The sequence below is a fragment of the Pleurodeles waltl genome, unplaced genomic scaffold (genome assembly GCF_031143425.1).
Source record: "Pleurodeles waltl isolate 20211129_DDA unplaced genomic scaffold, aPleWal1.hap1.20221129 scaffold_354, whole genome shotgun sequence".
NCBI lineage: Eukaryota > Metazoa > Chordata > Amphibia > Caudata > Salamandridae > Pleurodeles > Pleurodeles waltl.
The window spans coordinates 35,738-58,641 of NW_027150060.1; the positions used below are offsets into that span (position 1 = coordinate 35,738).

General features: G+C 48.5%; 1 long non-coding RNA gene across 1 annotated transcript; it reads right to left on the bottom strand.

Moving 5' to 3' along the window:
• Positions 1–303: 303 nt before the first annotated feature.
• On the bottom strand, positions 304–1,333 carry LOC138276067 (uncharacterized). The gene is made up of 2 exons (XR_011200574.1): positions 996–1,333; positions 304–447 (listed from the first exon to the last, which is right to left on the bottom strand). It is a non-coding gene; the product is annotated as an uncharacterized lncRNA (long non-coding RNA).
• Between the last annotated feature and the right edge of the window lie 21,571 nt (positions 1,334–22,904).

The following is a 22,904-nucleotide window of genomic DNA, read 5'->3' on the forward strand; positions in this document are numbered from 1 at the left end:
ATTACAGAAGGTTTGGATGTGAGCCCATGTATGTCTTGATATTGGGGATACCTACTAATCATTCTTAGAGTCCCCTGTTTTAGTGTGGTTATATCATGGGCTTTCTGACGCTCTGAGGTAAAAAGATTGAAATTCTCACAAATTCTGCCAAGTTTTATGTGGCATAAATTGTTGGGGGTGGGAGGGGGCGGTTGGCGATAAGATCATTCAGTTTGCTTCATGGTGTACTTTTAATTTGGGCATAAACTCCTTTTTGTGTCTTGTAGCGATACTGAAGGGCATTAATCACGCAGGAGTCGGTCGTCAGGTATATAAGTGGTATTTATTGTATATAAATTGGAATTGTGCTCTTGCGGTTTGTGTTTTCTCCTCTTTGTTTCTTCCGGATTTCGTTTGATGATGTTATGCAGGTTTCTGGGTCTCACTCTTCTTCTTCTTTCCCTCCGTCTCATAGGTTTGCCGGGAAGCGCACGCGAAAAGAAACAGAGGGATAGCGGTAAGTGATTTTTTCTTTAATTCACTCGTTTTGTATTTCCCTTTTCTATCTCCTCCTGACTTTCCTTCTTTATGCTTCGTTCTTTTTCTTTCCTGATGTCTTTTCCCTTCTTTTCCTGTGTTTTTCTTGGACTGCAGGCTTTTCTCTTTTCTTCCCCTTTCTGCCAGTGATTCTGTCACGGTCTTTTCCTACCTTTCTTCTTTCTGATCTCTCTTTTGCTTCTACTCTCTGTCTTTTAAGGGTGTGCTTTCCCTATCTATTACTCGCAACTTTGTCACTTCTCTTATTCCAATACAGGCTCTTTTCTTACACAGTGCCTTCTTACTTCTCTTGTGCAAATAAGTGCTCTTTTCCTTATGCGGTGCTTAGACACTTCTCTTGTGCAAATAAGTGCTCTTTTCCTTATGCCACCCAACCTTTCCTCGTGAAAATATTGTGCATCCCCTTTAGTCTTTCCCCCTCCCGTCCTCCCGACCCTCAGGCCAGTTTCCCCAGACACCTGGAAATGCCACGCTTCTCCAGAAGCATGGCGGGATCCAGCGCTCCGTCTTCCTGGGCTACCGCGGTGTTTGAACCTCTGTCTGCCGCTGGGTTGATCACTTCCCGTCGGTTGGGAAGGAACCGCTCTCCCGGCATCCAAATCCTCTCGTCTCGATGGGTCTCCTCGTCCTCCGTCCTTTCGCCGTCTCGTCCTTCGTTCCTCCAGGCCTCTATCGCGCCGTCTTCCTCCTCCTCTACCTCCGCTGACACCGACCCTTTTAACTTTCCTCCTTCCTGCGACGTGTCGGAAGCTTGCCGCTCCTTGGTGGTGACGCTGGGATGTTCCTGTGCAGCCCCGGCAATGTCAGCACAAGTCAGGCTCATGTGCGGGCGGGATATGGCCAGCCCGTCACATGTCTGAATTGTGAATATCACAGGACTAAGAGATATTTAAAATATATTTTTTAAAACTGCAGACAGTCAGAGGTATAGTATTTCTTTCAAGACACCTATTGAATTATTTTTTGTTCCGTTTTCTTGATAACGTCCAAGCATCCTACAAGTAAATGGGATGTAGCCAGCTAAAAAGAACATTTGCAAGATGATACAACCCAAAATATTTTAGTGAAGTTTCACACTGGCCAATATTAGTTTTCCCTTTAGTTCTAGCTAACCAGGTGTTGATCAACTGTCTAAGAACATCTTTACTTTTTCTGACCAAGTGAGCAAACATCTAAAAGCTACTAGACCAATCTAAGAAGTGGCCGGAGTTGCTGTTGGTGACGTAGCTAATAGGAGGTTAAGAGGACACACACACACACTCACTAGTCTCAACTCTGAATTGACACACCCTTTGACAAGGAATTTTAGTGGTGTTGATCAAAGGTGCCAGTTGTCCAATAGGCCTGTAGTTAGGAGTGTAGTTTTCAGGAGGGATTGGCCCCAAGTAATGACAAGGCAAAAAAGGTAATGACAGGACTAAAAAAGAATAATAGGAGCAGATTATTACAATGATATTTGTGGAGAGAATAGGTCAACATGTTTAGACCTTAAAGCACACTACAAATTATTGGTCCTACTCTAGTCAGAGGAAATGATAAGGCCTTTTTCAATAATTCTACCTTATGAAGCAGTCTATTAAAATGTATACACAATATGATGATTTTAAACTGGAGGTGTGTAAAGCTGTGAAGTCGTCTGTCTCGCACCTTTGTGTACATTCTTTGCTGATAGGTTTCTTGTATTTCTTAGTAAAAAGAAATGTTGAGCAATGCTTTTAGTAGTGGGAAAATATTCCTGAAGTTGTTCAGGGCTGCAAGTTAAGCAGCTGACTTAAACCACTCTACAGCTGTTCCTTGATGCCTCCACCATCACCTAAACCAAACCAAACCAAAAGCTCATCCGAGGTGGTGGTTACTTGCCTTCAGCATTCAATGGTCTTGTGGTGGAGGAATTCTTTCCATCTGCGTGTGGGAATTCGGCAGAGGCAAATCACCACCGGCTGAGGACTGTATGGCATAAACGTCAGCCTGGGCATGGTCTGGGAAGTTTCTGCCACATTAGCGATGAGTGAAGGTTCCTGACTCGCATTTTACATGCTGGTTTGAAAAAAGGGCACATAGTCAACATAGGCATGTCCCATTAGTTACAAGGAGCTTGTGTAATAGGAGGCTGCACAACATGAGACCTTCCTGGGCAGCTAGCAGCAAACTAGTTAAACATGATAGGGGTATGTCACTGTGAGAGCCTGGAACGGGTCTGTTTGAGGTTTGTGGCATGGGCAGGGACACTAGTTTCATCTCCAGGCATGGAACAGAAGTGGCCAGGCAGAATCCCTGTCCAGAGACTGAGCTATTGAGTAGGACATCCACAGTTATGATCCAGGATCTTGCTGTATGCTAGTTCTCACCATCACTTTACTGCTGCTTGTATTTGGAAAAGGATCTCGCTACCACCAAACTAGACCCCGCTCTCATTCTTAAACAACTGGCTCCTTGCAAAGACCCCTCGAGCTGGAATCCATCAGATCCTTCAAGGAGGTATCCCTTAGGCAGCAAACTGTGCTTGGAGGGACACATACATTTTTGCATGGTGAAACTGACTACCAAGATGAGACGTGTGAACTGTGAAGGCCATGATCAGAAGTCATGGTGTGAGGCAGTATGATGCCAAGTTCTAATCCAAATTAGACATCCATTATTATAGGACCACTATTTCTCAACATATCAGGTTTACTTTTCAGCGACAACACCAATACTTCGTAGCAAGACTGCCAAAGGTAATACGAGGGGGCGGAGGGTCCCTCATGAAGCTAATCCTCTCTGCTTTCCACTGCAAATGCCTCTCTTTCCCTTTCAGTTTCTCCTGCTCTCCCTCATGTAATTAATTTTCTTTCATTCTATCTCTCATTCTATCTCTCTTTCCTCCCATTCACTCTCCAACGCTTTCCATCATAATTTGTTTCTCTCCTTCTACTACATCACGTACACTCCCCCATACTTCACCAGCTGCGTCCTCTCTCTTTTCTTCGGTTCCAAATATATGTTTATGTTATCTATTTCCTTCTTCCTTATGCCTACCTTCTTTTTCTCTTACTCCTTTACTCTCTCTCTAGAACGTTGCTATCTTCCTGTCTCAATTTATCCTTCACTTGCTTTCTTTCCTTTTGTCTTCTTTCCCTTTCAAGTCTCTGTGTTTTCTTAGAATCACCTGCCTCTCATTTGTCTCTCCGACTCACTCATTCTCCTTCTTCTCCCACTAGCCCCCTCGTCCCTTCTTTCTCTCTCCACATGCCCCTCTCCTCCTAATAGTCCTCACCTGTACTCTCACGCTTCTGAATTTTACTTCAGAAACATTTTAGCTGTCAGAGTTTGTGACTGATATAAAGTACAACAAAATCAATGTAATTGGAAAGAGCACACCAGGTCGGAAACACCTTAACCCTTAACTTCATGTAAGCACACAGCAAGACAACATTTCATTGGAGCTCAGTCTACATTCAGTCTACATTCTTCTCCTACACAGTACGGGTCAGAGAAATACGTTATCGATGCCTTATGAATATGTATTTAATTATTGTTCGATTAATTAAAATCATTAGATGTAAATAGAAATCATAGCATGATACATAATAATTGGTTCAGCCGACACACACTGGCTAAAACAGAAGGCGATATTTAGCAATTTAGCAGCTTTTAAAAGATTCATCATTCTTGAGATGTCTTATGAGAGTGTGATCAGGTATCGATGAAGATGACTCATAAATTGTAGAAGTTAGAAAATGGTGTGTGATCACCTTTTACTCCTCACTTTGCTAAGTAGAAAATGATACTTGAAAAGAACAAAAACAGCAACACTGGCTCTGTTTATCTAAAAGAGGTAGTACGACCAGCAGTGGCTGACGAGGACAGACTGAAGTATGTAACACTTCTTTATCCAGGAAAATCAAATGGCAGGGACGGCTTCTACTAGGCAACCACTCCTTACCCTGGAAAGATGTCCACTACAGCAAATGCAGCCAACACCGTTTAGGGACAAAGCCCAGCATAGAGTTATCTGTTCACAAGAAATGCTGAGTCTCCAGGAAATATCCATTGCAGAAATTCTGATTGCCTTTACCTGAGAAAAATGAAAAAACTACTGAGGAGAATATACACTCTCTTAGGAGGTCTCAGCCATCTCCTATTAAATGTATGAAATCCCCTGCTTAGAAGTAGTCAGACAATTCCACTGTGATAGAGTTACACTGTTCTATTTGAGGTAGAAATGTCCTGCTGAATATGGTTGCTTCAGGTAAGTATTGATACTGTTCCATTGAAAGTGTCCCATTGCCTAATAGTTCCCTGCAATGTCCCATTGAAGCCAGCTGTGTGGAGCTGTGTTGTGACTGTTCCAATAAAGTATAACAGTCCTGTTGCAAATCACCTGTAATGTTTAATAAAATGTAAAGTAGACCTTTCAGCATGTGCTGCATTGCATAATACACATATGACAACCCAGCAAAGAAAGGCCAGTACCATTTAATGGTACATATTGTAGCTCTATTGAGCGTTGTTTCTAGTGTCCAACTAAAATTATACTAGGCCTGATACAAAGTACAGGTGATAAGTCATTAAAAGTATAGTGACCTTGTTGAGAAGTTGTAGTGCTTCTGTTACTTATCTCGTTTTCAGCACTTACATAACATATCAAGAATGCACTTCTGAGTTCAAAGAAGACTTTTATTGTTGTTAATTCTTCCCCAACCGCAATTTTGTAAGAGACGAATCAATAGATTTCAAGCACACGTTCAATTAAAACACAGTTGCAATGTACACAGCAGGTTATATTTATAAGATATTGAATGCAAAGCAAAACAAATACTTCACCGTGTGAGAAACTATTTACAGCTTCATCTTTCTAGGGTCTGCAAGCTGATGACTCCCGTCAGCTGCGAGAAAGAGATTTATCTACCCACACGGGATGCTGGCAACTGGCGCCAAGTTCCAGTCCGAAGTCAGGCAGATTCGAATCCCATATGCTCTGGTTATCTTTCTGTACTGAAAGTTGAAGTAGGACCTCTGCCCATAGGAGTGTTCTGCCCCATCATTTGTGGCTCCAGCACAGTTGATAATGTGGGGGCTTCATCCCAGACATAATGGGGGTCATTCTGACCCCGGCGGTCTAAGACCGCCGGGGCCAGGGTCGGCGGGAGCACCGCCGACAGGCCGGCAGTGCCCCGCAGGGCATTCTGACCGCGGCGGTTCGGCCGCGGTCAGAAGAGGCAAACCGGGATTCTGACACCCCCTACCGCCATCCTGTTCCAGGCGGTTCGCCCGCCAGGAACAGGGTGGCGGTAGGGGGTGCCGCGGGGCCCCTGGGGGCCCCTGCCGTGCCCATGCCAGTGGCATGGGCACGGCAGGGGCCCCCGTAAGAGGGCCCCGAAAAGTATTTCAGTGTCTGCTAAGCAGACACTGAAATACGCGACGGGTGCAACTGTACCCGTCGCACCCCTGCAACTACGCCGGCTCAATTCTGAGCCGGCGTCCTCGTTGCAGGGGCATTTCCTCTGGGCCGGCGGGCGCTCTTTTGGAGAGCGCCCGCCGGCCCAGAGGAAATGTCTGAATGGCCGCCGTAGTTCTTTTTCATCAGTCCCAAAGTTAACAAACCTTGGATCTTGCTTTGATATGTTGCTGCCTTTAGGGAACACGTGCCCTCTGTGACCTCTGCTTGTCTTCAGCAGACGTGACTATTCCAAAAGATCTTTCTCTTCATTCCTCAACATCTGCTTGCTCTTCTGGTTGGAGCAGCAATTCTACTAACACCTAACTAAGTTGATGCTTTCTACTTGGGGCTCACCTTCTGAGATGATTCAGAGATTGCAGCCGACATATAATATTATGCTTAGGTTGATATTGTAGCCTTCATAAGTTTCAATGGGCCTCTGATGTTGCCCAGCTTCCTATTGGGCAGCTGATCAGTAGCCTTTTATGAGCAGAGTCCTAAGTGTTTTCATGCCAGACTTTCTTGACATCACTTCCTTCCTCCCCCCAAACTCAGGTCAAGCTCTGTGCGTTTTGTTCCTGCTCTTATGTTTCAACAAGTGCTCTAAGCTTGGTGATATGACCTTTACTCTTCTTGCCCCTGAGCTTTAGGAAAGTTACCTGTTGGCTATTCAACAACTTGATAATTAGGGAAGTTTGCATTGGGGACTTAAATTCCATTGTGTTTTTTAGCATTTCCTCCTAAGTAGTCCTAGCAGCTTGATGTCTTCATTCGACTATCACAGTCACAAACAGTTACACACAGTCACAAACAGTTACACAAACGTTTGAAGACACCAGTGTGGTTTAGTGTCCTTATTCCTGCTTTCTAACTTGGATTACATGTACCATTCTATGAGGTTCTGACAGGAAGCAGGAGGAATACTTGTACATGCTTAACACATGATTTATGATCTGTTACATCTAGAGTTCATAGTTTCACATATGTTCATCAATTATTTGCTGTTCAATATATCAGTTGCAAAGGATATCAAAACACCAATTCTTGTGTCATAAACATAAATGTTTTTAAAAAAACAGAGGCATATTTTCAAAGGAGTCAATAAATGCAATTAAAAACTAATCACATTTAGGTGCATATTTACAAGAAAGTGGTGAATCGGTTCTTATGCGCTACTTTTCTTGTACCCCTCTTGCTCCACCTAACAACACCATGGTTGCACCGTATTTTCATTTCGGTGCACGATGGCGGTCGTTAGCAAAATAGCGTTAGAGTTTTCGAGGCTGTTGTAGCGCTTTGCTGCATTAGCATCAAAAATGTTGACTCAAGTGCAGCAAGGCACAGGGAGTACTATTGATTATTATGGGTGTGTTGTTTTAACGCCTGCCTTGAGCAGGCTTTAAAAATGATGCTAAAAATGGCAGAGCGAAATCTAGTAAATTTCACTGCACCATTTTTTCGGGCCTCCCTGTGGGGAAACGCCCCCCTTGCATACATTATGCCTGGTGCAGGCATAATGTGGCGCAAGGAGTTGCAAAGTGGAGCAATGCATGCCTTTTGCCACTTTGTAAATCTGGTGTGGGGGAAAGGCCACCTTAGCACCACTTTAGCTTCAAAACAATTACGCTATTTGTGGTCCTAAGCGGTGCAAGGGGTTTGGAAATATGCCTCTTATTGTCTTTATCCTTCGTAGACCTTAGGTTACAGCACACAAAATCACAAAAAGCTTCAGCTGCCTGGATGAAGCCACAAATAATAGTCAGTTCTAAGAGATGAAACGCAGTCCTGTTCGCCCTTAATGATTTATCTAGATTATCTTTTTAACTGAGAGAATCTTGTAAAGCAGCCGTTCTACTCGGTCATTTGAGGTTCAAACTATTGAAATTAAAGTTACATACCTCCAAAGCAGGGACAATAAATTAATACAATATCTTATCAAGACCACAACTTGGGTTCTCTATATTAACGCTCTTAATATGATTGGCCTGGTTATCGGTGGGATATTTATCACACTTGATAAAGGCAGACTCTACTGTATTGAAATTTGCTGCAGTTTTCCAGTAAATACCGACTATTTCCCCCCAGGTAGGTTGGACCCGGCATTGCTTACACCACAACTCGTAAAAACAATTTGTTGGTAACAGAGGTTAGCATACATATCTTTATTAATCATGTACCTAATGAGGGCTCTATGTAATGGTTTTTGTATAAGGTTGTTTAATTCACCAGTATATATTTCACATCAGGCTACCCCTGGAAAGGCTTTAGACTGGAGCGGTGCTACTCAAATATAAGACTGATTTTATCCCTGCTTATCTGACCTATCCAGGGATTAACCTACTCAGTGCGATGCATCCTCCGCCATGGAGGAGGAGCGTCGCCCCTCCAGCCAGACACAGCAGCTGCAAACCTTTAAAAATAAAACAATAAACAATGTTTACTAACATTTTATTTCTAAAGGGGTGGGGACATAGGGAATGATAGGAAAGGAGGGTAGAGCTGTGCACTCCCCTCAGTGTGCATGTGTGTTTGGCCGGCCATCTTGGGCCGGCCAAACACACATGCGCAATGAGCTCTCCCCAACCCGGCACTGTGCTGCCGGGTTTGCGACAGCAGGCCCAGGCACCCAGTCTGCCTGGGAACGCCAAAACAACGTTGCTCCGGCCAATCCCAACCCTGCTTTCATGCTGCCAACATAATGAGAGCAGCATTAGGATTGGCCACAGGGCAGGCTGGGAGCCTGCAAGTGGAGCCAGAAGAGTTTTGCGGTGCAGCATCAGGAAAGTTTTCTTTGCTGCAGGAGCCTGATTGGAAGGGAGAAAAGCAGAACCAGATATTGACAATATAGCACAGAAGTGAGTGGTCTTCAGCTACAAGGTGTCAGGGCAGTTAAACACTGTGGTTGGTATTTGTGGGTTGGTACAGATGTGTGAGAGCCACAGGTTCTGCTACACGTACAAGGGTTCTGTAAAGAAGTGTGACAGCCATTATTCCACTGCCAAGGACTTGTAATCTGATGGTGAGATCATAATATAGAAGTGACTTCCTTTCAAATAACTGTATGGCCACTGCCCAACAGAAAGGGTAAAAGAGTCTTCAGGCAGCAGGCTCCAGGTCAGCAAAGGAGGAGTTCAGCAGAGTGCAGTTAGGGAGAGTGGCAGTCATCAAGTAGCACAGCAGCCTTTCTTCCCAGTAGAGTATCCAAAGGTCCAGAAGTGTGATCAAGTGGTGGCATCAGATGTCCTGTATTTAGAGGTTGGTGTTCTTTTTCTAGAAAGTGGTAAAAACTTCTAGGCAGTAGCTTTGAAGTGCAAGATAATTATCTGCTTCCCCCTGTCGTGGCTCCAAGCTGGCTGAAATGAAAATAAAGGGTTATTAGGCCCTTTGTATCTGGACAGGACACAGCCTATTCAGGCATAATTGTGTCCAGCTACTCTTTCCCATTCTGCCCCAGATGGCCCATCTAGTCACACCTAAACTCCCATTGTGTGTGGGTGTCTAGTAGGAATATACAAAACCAACTGCCAACTACATCTAGTCATGTGACCAGAGACGGGCTGCAGGCACCAAATGTCTAAGGCAAAGAAATGACAACTTTCGAAAAGTTACATTTTCAGAATTGCAATTTAAGATTCAACGTCACCATCAGTGAGAATTTAAAATTGTGATTCCAGAGGCATCAAACTTTAAAGAATTAACAAACAAACCTTGGATCTTGCTTTGATATGTTGCTGGCTTTAGGGAACACATGCCGCCTATGACCTCTGCATGTCTCCAGCAGACATGACTATTCCAAAAGATCCTTCTCTTCATTCCTCAACATCTGCTTGCTCTTCTGGTTGGAGCTGCAATTCTACTAATACCTAACTAAGTTGATGCTTTCTACTTGGGGCTCACCTTCTGATGTGATTCAGAGATTGCAGCCGACATATAATATTATGCTTAGGTTGATATTTTAGCCTTCATAAGTTTCAATGGGCCTCTGATGTTTTCCAGCTTCCTATTGGGTAGCTGATCAGCCTTTTATGAGCAGAGTCCTAAATGTTTTCATGCCAGGTGTTCTTGACATCACTTCCTTCCTCCCCCCAAACTCAGGTCAAGCTCTGTACGTTTTGTTACTGCTCTTATGCTTCAACAAGTGCTCTAAGCTTGGTGATATGACCTTTACTTGTCTTGCCTCATAGCCATAGGAAAGTTACCTGTTGGCTATTCAACAACTTGATAATTAGGGAAGTTTGCATTGGAGACTTAAATTCCATTATGTTTTTTAGCTGGATTTCCTCCTAAGTAGTCCTAGCAGCTTGATGTCTTCATTCGACTATCACAGTCACAAGCAGTTACACAAACGTTTGAAGACAGCAGTGTGGTTTAGTGTCCTTATTACTGCTTTTGAACTTGGATCTACATGTACCATTCTATGAGATTCTGACAGGAAGCAGGAGGAATACTTGTACATGCTTAACACGTGATATATGATCTGTCACATCTAGAGTTCATAGTTCCACATATATTCATCAATTATTTGCTGTTCAATATATCAGTTGCAAAGGATATCGAAACAGCAATTCTTGTGTCATAAATAGAAATGTTTTTCTAAAAATAGAGGAATATTTTCAAAGGAGCCAATAAATGCAATTAAAACCTAATCACATTGAGGTGCATATTTACAAGAAAGTGGTGCATCGGTCCTTATGCGCTACTTTTCTTGTAACCCTCTTGCTCCACCTAACAACACCATGGTTGCGCCATATTTTCATTTCGGTGCACCATAGCAGTCGTTAGCAAAATAGCGTCAGAATTTTCGATGCTTTTGTAGCGCTTTGCAGCATTAACTTTAAAAATGTTGACTCTAGTGCAGCAACGCACAAGGAGTCCTATTGATTGTAATGGGTGTGTTGTTTTAACGCCTGCTTTGAGTAGGCTTTAAAAATGATGCTAAAAATGGCACAGTGAAATCTAGTGAATTTCACTGCACCATTTATTCGGGCCTCCCTGTGGGTAAACGCCCCCCTTGCATACATTATGCCTGGTGCAGGCATAATGTGGCACAAGGAGTTGCAAAGTGGAGCAACGCATGCCTTTTGCCACTTTGTAAATCTGGTGTGGGGGAAAGGCCACCTTAGCACCACCTTAGCTTCAAAACAATTACGCTATTTGTGGCGCTAAGCGGTGCAAGGGGCTTGGAAATATGCCTCTTATTGTCTTTATCCTTCATAGACCTTAGATTACAGCACACAAAATCACAAAAAGCTTCAGCTGCCTGGATGAAGCCACCAATAATAGTCAGTTCTGAGAGATGAAACGCAGTCCTGTTCGCCCTTAATGATTTATCTAGATTTTCTTTGTAACTGAGAGAATCTTGTAAAGCAGCCGTTCTACTCGGTCATTTGAGGTTCAAACTATTGAAATTAAAGTTACATACCTCCAAAGCAGGGACAATAAATTAATACAATATCTTATCAAGACCACAACTTGGGTTCTCTATATTAACGCTCTTAGTATGATTGGCCTGGTAATCGGTGTGATATTTATCACACTTGATAAAGGCAGACTCTACTGTATTGAAATTTGCTGCAATTTTCCAGTAAATACCGACTATTTCTCCCCAGGTAGGTTGGACCCGGCATTGCTTATACCACAACTCATAAAAACAATTTGTTGGTAACAGAGGTTAGCATACATATCTTTATTAATCAGGCACCTAATGAGGGCTCTATGTTTTTGTAGAAGGTTGTTTAATTCACCAATCTATATTTCACATCAGGCTACACCTGGAAAGGCTTTAGACTGGAGCGGTGGCACTCACATATAAGACTGATTTTATCCCTGCTTATCTGACCTATCCAGGGATTAACCCACACAGTGTGGCGCATCCTCCGCCATAGAGGAGGAGCGTTGCCCCTCCAGCCAGAAACAGCAGCTGCAAACCTTTAAAAATAAAACAATAAACTATGTTTACTAACGTTTTATTTCTATAGGGGTGGGGACATAGAGAATGATAGGAAAGGAGGGGTAGTGCTGTGCACTCCCCTCAGTGTACATGTGTGTTTGGCCAGCCATCTTGGGCCGGCCAAACACACATGCGCACTGAGCTCTCCCCAACCAGGCACTGTGCTGCTGGGTTTGAGACAGCAGGCCCAGGCTCCCAGTCTGCCTGGGAGTGCTAAAACAAGGTTGCTCCGGGCCAGTTCTAACCCTGCTTTCATGCTACCAGCAGCATGAGAGCAGCATTGGCTTTGGCCACAGGGTAGGCTGGGAGCCTGCAAGTGGAGCCAGAAGAGTTTTGCGGTGCAGCATCAGCTATGTTTTCTTTGCTCCAGGAGCCTGATTGGAAGGGAGAAAAGGAGAACCAGATATTGACAATATAGCACAGAAGTTAGTGGTCTTCAGCCACAAGGTGTCAGGGCAGTTAAACGCTGTGGTTGGTATTTGTGGGTTGGTACAGATGTGTGAGAGCCACAGGTTCTGCTACAGGTACAAGGGTTCTGTAAAGAAGTGTGACAGCCATTATTGCCACTGTCAAGGACTTGTAATCTGATGGTGAGATCACAATATAGAAGTGACTTCCTTTCAAATAACTGTATGGCCACTGCCCAACAGAAAGGGTAAAAGAGTCTTCAGGCAGCAGGCTCCAGGTCAGCACAGCAAAGCAGGAGTCCAGCAGAGTGCAGTTCAGGAGAGTGGCTGTCCTTCAGCAGCACAGCAGCCTTTCTTCTCAGTAGAGTATCTAAAAGGTCCAGAAGTGTGATCAAGTGGTGGCATCAGATGTCCTGTATTTATAGGTTGGTGTCCATTTTCTAGAAAGTGGGAAAAACATCTAGGCAGTAGCTTTGAAGTACAAGATAATTATCTGCTTCCCCTGTCATGGTTCCTAGCTGGCTGAAATGAAAATAAAGGGTTGTTATTAGGCCCTTTGTATGTGGACAGGACAGAGCCTATTCAGGTGTAATTGAGGCTGTGTCCAGATCCTCTTTCCCATCCTGCCCCAGATGGCCCATCTAGTCACACCTAAACTCCCATTGTGTGTGGGTGTCTAGTAGGAATATACAAAACCAACTGCCAGCTACATCTAGTCATGTGACCAGAGACTGGCTGCAGGCACCAAGGAGGTCATTAAAACCCTGGCGGACGGTGTTAAAGCTGCGGAAATACCGCAAATAGGGCGGCGGACAAAAAAAGGGAATTATGACCCTGGGGGTAACCGCCAACAAAGACAGCCACTTTAACACACCGCCCGCCACGGCGGTACAGACAAGCAGCGCGGCGGTCACCGCCAACAGACAGGCGGGAGACAATGTACCGCCCACACTATTACAACCCGCCAATCCGCCACCTTTTCCGGGGCGGATTCACCGTGGATAAAAACACTGCGGAAACAGCTTTTGCTATGGGAAAACGCTCACCTCAACATACTCCACGAGGAAGGAGGACACCATGGAGGCCGAATTACAAATCCTACCTGCCCATGTCTTTCTGCTCCTCTACGACCAACAGCTACGTAGGCGCCGAAGACACTGGTAAGTACTGCACCTACGACACGGGGGAGGGGGGAGGCAAAAGTTAGGGGGACACCCACCAAACTCCCCCACCCTCGCATATTACAACATACACACCAATGCAGTCACAAAAATCACAGTAACAACCCACAATCCCCCCGGAAGAATGAAAAGACAATGCGAAATTAGGTCAAACATTGTAATGTGCCAATATACATGTCATAAAAAAATATACATATATATATATCTCAAAATCACTCTTATTTACACATACAATCCGAGAAGTAGTGCAGATATGTACACAACAATGTCCGTGCACCAACAGTCCAAAAATGCATGGGCGAGGCCCACAAACTATACCTGACCAAAATCGGAGAGAACACTGCTGGGGCATCAGATAGAAACACTACAGGCACCTCAGGGGGAAGGGAAGGGGGGCATCTCAGCCAGATGAATGCGAAGCCAGATCCACGACGGGGCTCCATGCCCATTGATGTATCCTGGGGAGTGCAAAGCCACAGTCTCTCAAGTCTCTACAGTGGGTGGTTTGCCCACTCTGCCATCCTGGGAAGTGCAAAGCCACAATCTCTCAAGTCCCTACAGTGGGTGGTTTGCCCACTGTGCCATCCTGGGGAGTGCAAAGCCACAGTCTCACAAGTCTCTACAGTGGGTGGTTTGCCCACTGTGCCATCCTGGGGAGTGCAAAGCCACAGTCTCTCAAGTCCCTACAGTGGGTGGTTTGCCCACTGTGCCATCCTGGGGAGTGCAAAGCCACAGTCTCACAAGTCTCTACAGTGGGTGATTTGCCCACTGTGGCATCCTGGGGAGTGCAAAGCCACAGTCTCTCAAGTAGATGCAGTTCTCTACTGGTACTGGGGGGGACTGGTGCCCAGACTGGATGAGTCTACCCGTGAAAGTTAATGTCCTGTCACTGTCCCAGCTGCACATGGGAGAAGGATGCCTGATGTGGCGGCCTTTTCATTCCTACACAGTGCATGCCCTGTTCAGCGGTGCTTTGCCATGGCGGTCTTTGCCCTGTTCAGCGGTGCTTTGCCATGGCGGTTCTGGACTGTTCAGCTGTGCTTTGCCATGGCGGTCTTTGCCCTGTTCAGTGTTGCTTTGCCATGGCGGTTCTGGACTGTTCAGCGCTGCTTTGCCATGGCGGTTCTGGACTGTTCAGAGGTGCTTTGCCATGGCGGTTCTGGACTGTTCAGCGGTGCTTTGCCATGGCGGTCTTTGCCCTGTTCAGCGGTGCTTTGCCATGGCGGTTCTGGACTGTTCAGCGGTGCTTTGCCATGGCAGTCTTTGCCCTGTTCAACGGTGCTTTGCCATGGTGGTCTTTGCCCTGTTCAGCGGTGCTTTGCCATGGCGGTCTATGGACTGTTCAGCGGTGCTTTGCCATGGCGGTCTTTGCCCTGTTCAGTGGTGCTTTGCCATGGCGGTTCTGGACTGTTCAGCAGTGCTTTGCCATGGCGGTTCTGGACTGTTCAGCGGTGCTTTGCCATGGCGGTCTTTGCCCTTTTCAACAGTGCTTTGCCATGGCGGTTCTGGACTGTTCAGCAGTGCTTTGCCATGGCGGTCTTTGCCCTGTTCAGCGGTGCTTTGCCATGGCGGTGTTTGCCCTGTTTAGCGGTGCTTTGCCATGGCGGTCTATGGACTGTTCAGCGGTGCTTTGCCATGGCGGTCTATGGACTGTTCAGCGGTGCTTTGCCATGGCGGTCTTTGCCCTGTTCAGCGGTGCTTTGCCATGGCGGTCTTTGCCCTGTTCAGCGGTGCTTTGCCATGGCGGTTCTGATACGGACATTGGTGTGTGGCATGACAATCTCTACACTGGACATTGGTGGGTGGCATGACGTTCTCTACAATGAGCATTGGTGGGTGGCATGACGTTCTCTACAATGAGCATTGGTGGGTGGCATGACGTTCCATCATTGCCCAGCGAGGCTGTGGCATCCGGGCCCCTGCTGGGCTGTGACTTTGGCGGTGGTTTTTGGACCAGTGACGATACTTGGGCCCTCCTGGGCTGTGACTCCGGCGGTGGTCTCCTGACCAGTAACAACACTTGGGCCCTCCTGGACTGTGACTCCGGCGGTGGCGTGGTCTCTGGACCAGTGACGATACTTGGGCCCTCCTGGGCTGTGACTCCGGCGTGGTCTCCTGACCAGTAACGATACTTGGGCCCTCCTGGGCTGTGACTCCAGCGGTGGTGGTGGTCTCTGGACCAGTGACGATACTTGGGCCCTCCTGGGCTGTGACTCAGGCGGTGGCGGTGGTCTCTGGACCAGTGACGATACTTGGGCCCTCCTGGGCTGTGACTCCGGCGGAGGTTTCCTGACCAGTGACGATACTTGGGCCCTCCTGGGCTGTGACTCCGGCGGAGGTTTCCTGACCAGTGACGATACTTGGGCCCTACTGGGCTGTGACTCCGGCGGTGGTCTCCTGACCAGTGACGATACTTGGGCCCTCCTGGTCTGTGACTCCGGTGGTGGCGGTGGTCTCTGGAACAGTGACGACGGTGCTGGCGGTTGTGTCTGGACCGCCGGAAATGATGGCGCACTTCTCCGCCGTGACACTCACAACAGGCTGAGCAGACTTCCTCTGGACCTTCCCCACCTTTGTTGGAGTTACAGCTGACTCACCAATCCCCTTCAAACCCATGTCACTTGTTGTCCCACCAGGAGTCTTAACACGGTCCCGTTGTCCACTCTCCAATTTTAGAGCCTTTACAGGGGGTGGGCTGCCAGTGCCTTGGCTCCGGGTCCTACTGCCTGCCCTGGTGGCCGGTGCACTCCACAAACCTTGAACAGGCACCACTGGTATTGGAGGCTTTTTGGCTGAGGCGCTACGACGGGACTGATGAATTGGAGGGGGGGGGGGTGGGGGCAAAAAGGTCAATTTGACATAGGGACAGTTTCTGACGGACACTGGGATGGGTAGCTGGAGGGGGTCTGGGAGTGGAGGAAGAGGAGGTGGTTGTAGGAGGTGTCACTTTAGGTGTTTTGGGTGCAGGTACTGGAGGCTGTCGTGAGGTGGATGGATGTTGGGTGAGTGATTGCCGGCGTTTGTGTACTTTGGGAGGGAGCGTCACAGACACACTGGGAGAGGACACAGGGGACGTGTAAATGGCAGTGGGGGTGGTGAGTGCAGGTGAGCGGCATGTGGTGCTGGGTGTTCTGGTGCGAGTCCTAGTGCCTGTAGATTTAGTGCATGCAGGTGTGAGTGTAGACGATACTGGGAGGGAGGAGGGAGACGACGAGGAGGGGGACACAGTGGAGGCAGTGAATGTTGGTGTGTCTGCATGTCGGTGTTGCTTGTGTGAGTGCCTGTGGGTTGTGTGGTGCTTATGTTTGCCTGAGCTACTTTTGGGTGTTGAGGTGTATTTATGCTTGTCTGATGGTGTGCTTGGGACAGGCTGGGGTACAGGGGATTGGGTCTGGGTGGAGGAAGTTGGAGGGGGGAGGCTGGACAAAGGGACAATGGCTGCCATCAGTGCTGAGGCCAGAGATTGCAGGGTTCGCTGAAGGACAGCCTGATCAGAATGAATGCCCTTCAGGAATGCAATACCGTGTTGCAACTCTCGTTCTACACCCTGGATGGCATTCACAATGGTAGACTGCCCAACAGTGAGTGACCTGAGGAGGTCAATGGCTTCCTCACTGAGGGCAGTAGGGGTGACAGGGGCAGGGCCTGAGGTGCCTGGGGCGAAGGTGATGCCCACCCTCCTGAGTGAGCGGGCACAGGGCGAACGCTGAGGGGCTGCTGGGAGGGCGGTGCTGGTAGGGGAGGTGGCGGCTTTACCAGTAGAAGTGGGGCGCACAGATGGTGCCGCCACCACAGGGGAGCTCCCATCGGCGAACAAGTCTGTGTCGCTGGTTGGTGATCCGGTGGCCGACGTGAAGCTCCCCTCGCCCTCCGTCCCACTGGTGCATTCAGAGTCTGTGGTGTGGCCCTCCATGGCCATGTGGGATGCAGCTCCCTCGTGCTCTGGTGTCACTGTACCTTCGCCTGTTGATGCTGATGTACAAAAGGACAGGGAGAGCAGGAAAGGGGGGGAGACGGAAGAAAGAGAGTTTTAGTGCATGGCATACCGCTACCGTTGGCGGACAAGACAGACGCAGCAGTCCCCTGCATAACGCCGTGCTCCTGCCCTCTGCACATGCAATTTATGGGATATGGCCTACATGGCAATGGTGGACATCTGCGCACATGGCTGCCACAGGGGCAACTATACCTCAACTTGGCACTCTGGTGAGGCGGGGTTGAGTGCCACATGGCCTACATTCCGGAGGGGCCTTGCCTACCTAACTCGCCCTGGCCTAGGGACACCCACAGCCCACCTCCCCACCCAGACACCTCCACTGCACGCAAAGTCCGCAGAATGAGGTTGTACTCACCCCCTTGTGTCTTCTGTGATGTCCTCAAGCGCCCATCCAACTCCGGGTAGGCCACCGCCAGGATCCAGAACATCAGGGGGGTCATGGTGCAACGGGCACCCCTCCCACGTTGGGAGGCCATCCCCAGCTGAGCCTCCGCCGTCTTCTTGCTGCAGCGGCGAATGTCCTCCCATCTCTTCCGGCAGTGGGTGCCCCGTCTGTGGTGGGCCCCCAGGGTCCGGACCTCCTTGGCGATGGCACGCCAGATGTCCCTCCTCTGGTGGGCGCTGACCTACATGACATGCACAAGGGAAGAGGAACAGTCATTACCAACTGCACCGTCGTTGTGAGTGGCCCCCTCCCTACTCTGGCCATGTGGCCCATTCATACCCATGCATTAATGTTCTATGAACTCTGCCCCCTTCCCTCTTCCACCCAGCCCTCTCCACCCAGGCCTAGCCCATACAACGTGCTCCCTGTGTACTAACCTGTTGGTCTGGAGGACCGTAGAGTAGCGTGTACTGGGGGAGGACCCCATCAACAAGTTTCTCCAACTCCTGTGCAGTGAAGGCAGGGGCCCTTTCCCCAGACGCAGCAGCCATTGTCGCTTCCAGACCGAGGTCACAGCAGCACTAGCAGTGTAGGTCCTCTCCTGTCGAAGGTCAGGTATCTAGTGAATGAACAGATAGAAAATGGCGGTGACGTCCGCGGCGGTGTCGTCCTCGGCGGTGCGCATCATCACCGCCAGTGCACCTGTTCATTGGCTCCTGGGACCCATAGGGTCCAATGTTAACCAATGCAGCATTGCGCCGCGGTCAACGACCGCCTACTGCGACGGTGTGCAACGCCAGCGCTGGTACCCGACAATCCCATTGTCCCAGTTTAGAGGTCAGGCAGCCGCCATTTCAGGGGCCCACATGGCTTCATTTACTACTGCGTCACACATAGCTAGGCCTACACTCAACATACATACAGGAAGGGTTTTGTGTCTGGTGTTGTCTTGTGTGTAACAGTGGGTACATACCTGGAGAATTAATGACTGGTTCTTCGCTGTTGTCCTTCGTAGGCACCATCAGCTGGGACATATGAGAAGATGGCGGAATCCTCCGGTGTACCGACCGCTGGTGGAGCTGTTGACAATGGAAGAAAGGCATGTCATCGTCACCTACAGGTTTGACCGTGCCACTATCCAAGAACTATGTACCCAGTTGGACCCAGACCTGATGTCACCGATCCGCCATCCGACTGGAATCCCCCCTGACGTGCAGGGACTGTCAGTGCTCCATTTCCTTGCAAGTGGGTCATTTCAGACAGCAGTGGCCATGGCATCAGGGATGTCCCAGCCTATGTTTTCCAACGTCTTGTCCAGAGTGTTGTCTGCCCTGCTGAAACACGTAAGAGATACATCATATTCCCTCAGGTGGAGGATTTACCTACAGTGAAAGGTGACTTCTATGCCCTTGGACATATCCCCGTCATAGGTGCCATTGATGGGACCCATGTAGCTCTGGTCCCCCCGCAGTAGTGAACAGGTGTACAGGAACAGGAAGAGTTATCATTCTATGAATGTCCAGATGGTCTGTTTGGCAGACCAGTACATCTCACAGGTAAATGTTATGTTCCCTGGCTCTGTGCATGACGCCTACATCCTGCACAATAGCAGCATCCCTGATATGATGGGTCAGCTCCAGAGGCACCGTGTATGGCTATTGGGGTACTTTGGTTACCCCAACCTTTCCTGGCTATTGACCCCAGTGAGGAATCCCAGGACCAGGGCAGAGGAACGGTACAATGATGCCCATGGGCAGACTAGAAGGTTTATCGAACGCACCTTCAGCCTCCTTAAGGCCAGGTTCAGGTGCCTCCATATGACAGGTGGATCCCTATTCTACTCACCGAAGAAGGTGTGCGACATCATCTGCAGGAGGATGATCCAGATGACGGTGTTGTAGCAGCTGTGGAGCCTGTGGAGCCTGTGGACAGTGATGAGGATGAAGCTGAGGAAGAAGAAAACGACAACAGGGATTCAGTCATACAGCAATATTTCCAGTGACACACAGGTGAGAACATTTTCTGGTTTAACAATACATTAACTTTCACACGTCTACCTCTATCCTGTACCTACATTTCACTCACTATTTGTTAATTGAGTTGTACCCTTCCATTTCAGTTTCACAAGTGTGGTAACCTACGTGTCAACTGCTTGCATCCTTCAAGGGCTTGTGGTGTGTGACATAGGTATGTTAGCCTTACAATGGGTAACCCATTATGACACTGTGATTGATAATACAAAGTACCAAATCATAGACTGACTCCAGATTTGTTGGTGTTTCAAGGGTGTTTATTTAAATGCTCAAAAAATGAAGGGGGGGTGTAAAATGGTGATGGGTGATGGTGGAGGAATGTCCATGGCAGAGTCCAGTCTATTAGTCTCACAGGTGCACTGCCTGGGGCAGTTCGAATATGGACAGGGTAACAAAGTGGGACAGTGGGAGGACAATCAGGGTGGTCTTATTTCCTGGCGGGGTCTTGCCATCTTGCTCTGTCCTGTTCCTGGATCTCAGGGCCCGCTTGCGTGGTGGTTGTCCGTCTGCAGGGGGTGGGGTGCTGGTGTGGTGGTCCTGTGGCGGGGCGTCCTGTCCACTAGCGCCGGCGGAGGTGGTGGGCAGTTCATCGTCCTGGCTAGTGTCAGGGGCCCCTTGGAGTGCCACGGTGTCCCTCAAGGTCTTTTGAATGTCCTTCAGCACCCCTACGATGGTGCCCAGGGCGGAGCCGATGGTCCTGAGCTCCTCCCTGAACCCCAAATACTCCTCCTCCCGCAGGCGCAGGGTCTCCTGCAACTTGTCCAGGACCGTCGCCATTGTCTCCTGGGAGTGGTGGTATGCTCCCATGATGGAGGAGAGGGCCTTGTGGAGAGTTGGTTCCCTTGGCCTGTCCTCCCTCTGTCGCACAGCAGCTCTCCCAGTTCCCCTATGTTCCTGTGCCTCCGTCTCCTGGACCGTGTGCCCACTACCACTGCCCCCAAGTCCCTGTTGTTGTTGGGGTGGTGGGTTATCCTGGGTGCCCTGTAGTGGTGGACACACCGCTGATTGACCTGTCCTGGGTAGGAAGGTTTGGGCCCGCTGGGTGGGTGCTGTGCTGGTGTTACCAGAGGGTGGAAGCTCGGTGTTGTGCTGTGGCTGGGCGATGGGAACCGACTGTCCTGAGGCCCACGATGGTCCGGGCTGGTCATCAAGATCCAGTGGGGCAGAGCTGCTGTCGTCACTGTGGGCCTCTTCTGGGGGTGGAGTGGTGTTGTCTGGACCCTCTGGTGTGGTGACGGTCCTTCGGGTTCCTGCAGGGGTATGAGAACATGATTATTGCATGTGTGTGTTTCATGGTGTGCAATGGGTGGGTGTGCGTGTACCCCAGTGCAAGCATTCCTGTGTGGGGGCTTGTGTGATGATGGTTGGGGGGGTGTTCTGGGTATGTGCAGTGAGCATGCTTTAGTGAGAGATGCCCATGCTTAGTTGTGTCATGCAGGGCTTGGTGTTGGGATGGGTGGTTTGTGTTATGGGTACATTACCGAGGATTTGGGGTGATAGGGGAGGGTGTGAGGGTGGGGGTGTGTGATAGCATGCAGGTAGGGTGGGGGATGTCATAGTTAAGATTTGACTTACCAGTGTCCCATCCTACACCGACTCCTCCGAGGCCCTCAGGATGCAAGATGGTCAAGACTTGCTCCTCCCATGTTGTTAGTTGTGGGGGAGAAGGTGGGGGTCAGCCGCCAGTCCGCTGCACCGCGATGTTTTGCCTAGATACTGTGGAACGCACCTTCCCCCGTAGGTCGTTCCACCTCTTCCTGATGTCCTCCCTATTTCTTGGGCACTGTCCCACTGCGTTGACCCTGTCCACTATTCTGCGCCATAACTCCATCTTCCTGGCTATTGATGTGTGCTGTACCTGTGAGTCAAATAGCTGTGGCTCTACCCGTACGATTTCCTCCACCATGACCCTGAGTTCCTCCTCGGAGAAGCGGGGGTGTCATTGGGGTGACATGGGGTGGTGTGTGTGAGGTGTGGGGTGGTGTATGTGGTGATGAGTGTGGTGAGTGTAGTGGTATGTGGTGTTTTGTGCGTGGATGTTGTGTGGGTGATGGTGTTGTGTGCCTCTGTGTGATGGGGTTGTCAATAGCTGTGCTCTCTCTCTAGCCTTCTCTCAGAATTTCTGGTTGTAGGGGTTTGTGGGTGATGTGGGTGTGTATTTTATATTGTGTTTGGTGTGTGGGAGTGGTGTTTGTATGTGTATCAGGTGTGTGTATTTGTAATTGTCCAATGTGGCGGTGTTTTGGAGATGTGTGTGTATTTTGAGCGCGGCGGTGTGTACCGCCAATGGAATACTGCGGTTGAAAGACCGCTGCGTGGATTTGTGGGTCGTAATTGCATGGGCGTGTTTCTGTTGGCGTGGAGGTGGAGGATTTGTTTCCTCATGTTTATCGCTGACCTTTGGTGTGGTGGTGTTGTGTGGGTGTCTGAATTTCGGCGGATTCCGTGATGTGTGTCATAATAGCTGTGGCGGTCTACCGCGGCCACGGCGGTGTATTTGCGGTCTTCTGCACTGCGGTAAGCAATTTATACCGCCAATGTTGTAATGACCCCCCAAATGTCTAAGGCAAGGAAATGACAACTTTTGAAAACTGACATTTTCAGAATTTCAATTTAAAATTCAACTTCACCATCAGTGGGAATTTTAAATTGTGATTCGAGAGGCACCAAACTTTAAAGAATTAACTCTTCCACTGTGGAAATTATGCTTGTAAAATGTAAGAAGGCAACTCCAATGTTGTCCTATGGAGAGAGATAGGCCTTATAGGAGCGAAAAATTAATTCAAGAGTTTTTCACTACCAGGACATGTACAACTAAAAAGTGAATGTTGTACATGTTGCAGACTGCTTTCTGGGCTGTCCGGGCCTACTGTGGAGGAGACATATGAATTAAAAACAAAGGCTTTATTTTGCCAGGTCGAGATCGCAGTTTCAAAACAGCACACACAGGCTCCGCAATGGCAGGCCTAAAACATGTTTAAGGAGCTACTTA